This window comes from Limulus polyphemus, unplaced genomic scaffold (genome assembly GCF_000517525.1).
Source record: "Limulus polyphemus unplaced genomic scaffold, Limulus_polyphemus-2.1.2 Scaffold1207, whole genome shotgun sequence".
In the NCBI taxonomy this organism is placed as follows: Eukaryota; Metazoa; Arthropoda; class Merostomata; order Xiphosura; family Limulidae; genus Limulus; species Limulus polyphemus.
The window spans coordinates 170,399-174,691 of NW_013666817.1; the positions used below are offsets into that span (position 1 = coordinate 170,399).

The 4,293-nt window shown below is 33.7% G+C and overlaps 1 protein-coding gene across 1 annotated transcript in view; it reads right to left on the bottom strand.

Annotated features, from left to right (window-relative positions):
• LOC106462612 (serine/threonine-protein phosphatase 4 regulatory subunit 1-like) overlaps positions 1-4,293 on the bottom strand; it is a 205,933-nt gene that overhangs the window by 82,062 nt on the left and 119,578 nt on the right.

Here is a 4,293-nt window from a genome sequence, read left to right on the forward strand (position 1 = left end):
TGTGTGTGTGTGTGTGTGTGTGTGTGTGTGTATATATATATAGTTTAAAAATGCATTCTTTTTCATGATACAACGTTTATTCAATGTTCAGATAAGAATTTTGAATGATCCTAATTACCCCAGGAGTAGTTACATACTCAGATATTATGGCCGCCACCCTCACAAGCGAGACGGGTAGTTTAAGAAACCGAAGAGGTTGAGGAGAGTTCATTTAATGTCAGGAACTAAACAGCTGAAGGGGCAAACACCGCATTTTAGTATACATTTTTAATGAACGAGTACTGAAAACTATTTGAGGAATTTGACCTTCAGAAGGTTATACTGAGACAGATTAAAAATGATTTCCGCTTCTCGGTGTATAGTACACAGACCTCTACACTATACTTAAAAGGTTGTTGATCTACATGAAAGACATTCGTCCAAAGTTGAGTCACACGGTTGAATGCTTTCGAAATTCTGTATCACGGTCTTTTATATCTTAGAAATTGAGGTCTTCGGGCGGATTGGTGCTAATTAGTGTTGCGTTAGGTGTGACATGCATTCACAACCTTCGAGCTCGTCCACACCTTATTCATTCACAAGTTCATATAATTACCACTCAAACCAAGCACACCAGGGATACCAATTACCCGACAGCAGGTTTCACAGAATTTTATATAACATTCAATAAATCCACCAATAAACTTAATGTGAAGATGCAGTGCTTACAATCCACACGTTTCACAAAATGGGAATTACTCCATAACGACGTGTATATACACAGAAATAAGTAAAAACCACAGGTGTACTTCCCAGTTTTGCTCTTACTCATACAATAGTTACATTCGTCCATATTCAAAGGTTTAAAAAAAGAAAATGCGCCTCAAATGTTTCTTTTTCTTTTAGTCTTTTCGCACAAAGTTATACAGGAGTTATCGGTGCATAGCCGTCCTTAATTTGGAACTGACTGATAGACTACAAGGAAGGCAGCTAGTCAACAGTATCCAGCGAAAAGCAGGGTTCATCCGTCACTCTTTTAGTTCAATTACGACTTAAAAGTGCTGAGCGCGTTTTTTTACGGCTATGCGACGTGAACCATGAACCATCGGATTCATTCTAACTGCTAGGCCACGCACGGTCTTCGACTTCAGATAGTGGTAATTATATAATTAATCACCCACCCGCCCCTTTTTTTTCAGACTTAAATGGTGAAAACATCATAGAAATGAGATTGAACATAAATTAACAAGACATTTTGTTTTCGATTTCTTCACTTCAAATAAACGCACACATTCATATACATTATATAAACATACATACATAAATTCTCGTACTATAAGTGTACCTCATAGTGAAGATGTCGAAAAACAGGAGTAATTTAAATGTAATATTACAACTTTGAAAAATGACAATATCTGCTGGTGCAAACGGGAAAATATGATATCTCAAAACGGTGTCACGACAAGACCAAATCAGAAATGAAAATAAACTAAGTTTTGTTTACGGAACGACAGCAATTTTTTCATAACTTTTCTAAATCTCTGAACTAATCAAAAGCGTTCATTTATAAAATACACTGCAAATTCCAAGTTTTTATAAAGCAGTTTGATTAAGACCTTACTCTTGTAGAAGAGCCTGCAGCAATATTACTACTTAAATAAACCCATATCATCGATATTAAAATATTACAAATTCAGAAAATATAATAATCGTCCTGCCATCTAGTGTCACAAACATAAGCTCATTAAATTAACCTCATACTTCCCATTCGGCAAAATAAACAATCACACTCAAACTTCTTACAATGTACAAAAAGTACGGCAGGTTAAACAATCAATTCTTACGTAATTAGGATTTTTCCATTCTTCCTCATTTGGTTTTTAACTTCCTTCCGATGCCCCCTTCCTATACTACGGTTGTGATATTGCCAAAATATAGTCAACTTATATCGTGCAAAGAGTAAAAAAAAACAGTATTAAGTTTAATTTTTGTCAAGAAAATTTTTCAATTGAATGTATAGTCAATTTGCACTTCTTCGAGTTCTAGTTGTAATTTTTGAAAATGATAATATTCTTCAGTGTTGAATTAGGGTTTGTTTTGTTAAACGCAAAACCGCACAATGGACTACCTAAAGTGTAAATGAACGAGATCGCTGAACTTTAAGGTTAAATTGTGTTCTTGAGGAATGGAACCTAATTCCTCAGCATACCTTTCAGGAACTTGCTGATGTAATACAGAAATAAAGCAATACTGACAGCAAAAAGCGGAAATACGTTATCATGCCGCTTCCAGTGGATTTTTTTTTCTTTTGCGCTACCCATATACATATAACATACACACACATATATATATATATCGACTGCCAAAACACTTAGCAAATATTCCTGTAATTAATTAATTAATTTGGTGAAGTAATTAAATCAAAAATAAGCATCATCGCACATAATGAACAGAAATGTAAAACTATGGGGCCAATAATATGATCTTTGGTAAACTATGGGGCCAATAATATGATCCTTGGTAAACTATGGGGCCAATAATATGATCCTTGGTGAACTATGGGGCCAATAATATGATCCTTGGTAAACTATGGGGCCAATAATATGATCCTTGGTAAACTATGGGGCCAATAATATGATCCTTGGTGAACTATGGGGCCAATAATATGATCTTTGGTAAACTATGGGGCCAATAATATGATCCTTTGTAAAAAAATATTTACGAGGAACAAGACCATATACACTGGGAAGATACCATCTATAAAGTTTAGCTTGTATTCTCACAATTCACACACTAAATGAAATTAATGTATAGCTTTCGAATATCCAATGGGCAGAGACCCTATTGGCTTTTTAAACTCATTTTTCTAAATTGTTTATGCACCAAATTACTCGTGTTTCCTTGAATTTGCTGATTACAGAATTCCTAATAAGATATGAAGTAATACGAAAAATGTGAAGAAGATTGTCATCAATACTGCACTTATTCCTACTGATTTTGGATTCCTCTCTGTTTTATATATAGAAAAATAGGGATTTCGCTCAATTCTTAGTGCCAAATCTTTACGTTGAGTACTGTGGCGGGAGAACACATAAAATTCCTCAATATAAGGACCCAACCGGTAAAGAATGATATATATAAGCACATCGAAGCAGATGCCACTATGTGTTAAATTCCATAACGTTCTGCATCTAAATCTACCATCTGAAGACAGCTGTGGGAAAGCAGTTACGCTGAGTGAAACATAAAGGATAAACAACATGATATTAACAAAAAACACTGTGTATGATACGTGTAATATACATATTTCCTGGAGTTGTTAATCCAACTTCAAATACGATATGAGCAGCACAGTGAAACGTAAGGTAACTAACTAACTACTTATTAACTAAAAACATAACAACATCAAAATCTACCATACTCATTCCATTCACAAGGTGCATTCAGTACACTGGGTAAAAATCTATAGTATTTTGAAGTTTCTATATTTAAAATAAAAACAAACACACAAACTTATGGTTTTCTTTAATCAAGTTTGATATAAGTTTGATTTACACGTGAAATTTAATCTTCTACAAGCTAAACGATAAGGTAAATTAATAAACGAGTCTTCCTCTGTATTTGTGTGATTTTCTATTGTTGTTTATCTTGTGTTCGCAAAAATCACATACTAGATAAATAACAAAACTTGGCACACCTGATACGCATAATACCAAATTCTTTCAACCACTAAATATGAAAGGTTCAAGTTGCTAGTAATTAATTCTGTAATGGCATTATCACTAAAAGGAAACTTTAGTATTTCGTCTTTATTAGTATAGCTTTCAGTAACTATACCATTGTATACAGAGCAATCACATACACTAATAGATGTACAGCTAGTATATGCAGCAATAGGAACTAAGTGCAAAAACGACAAAATACGAGTAAGTGTAACAATCAACACATAAACTAAAATTGGTGAGGATTGATTCTAATTAATATTTCTTTTAAGACAATAGTATTAGGCTTACTAAATTTTTAAATACCACATTCTTTATTCGGTTCCTCAGGGTCTTTCCAAGAAGAAGAGTCTATAATAGTATTACAACCACACTATGTCCGTCAAATCCATTACAGACGACGCGTTTCGCTCAATACCATAGCTCATCAGGCTTGCAGGAATACAACAAACAGTAGTGATCAGAACGCTATTTATATAAGCCATTCGTTAGAATAATAACTGTTGCAGTGTGAACGCCTCCTGATGGGAAAGCATAATTATATTTGTCAATATATATATATATATATATATATATATATATATATATATAT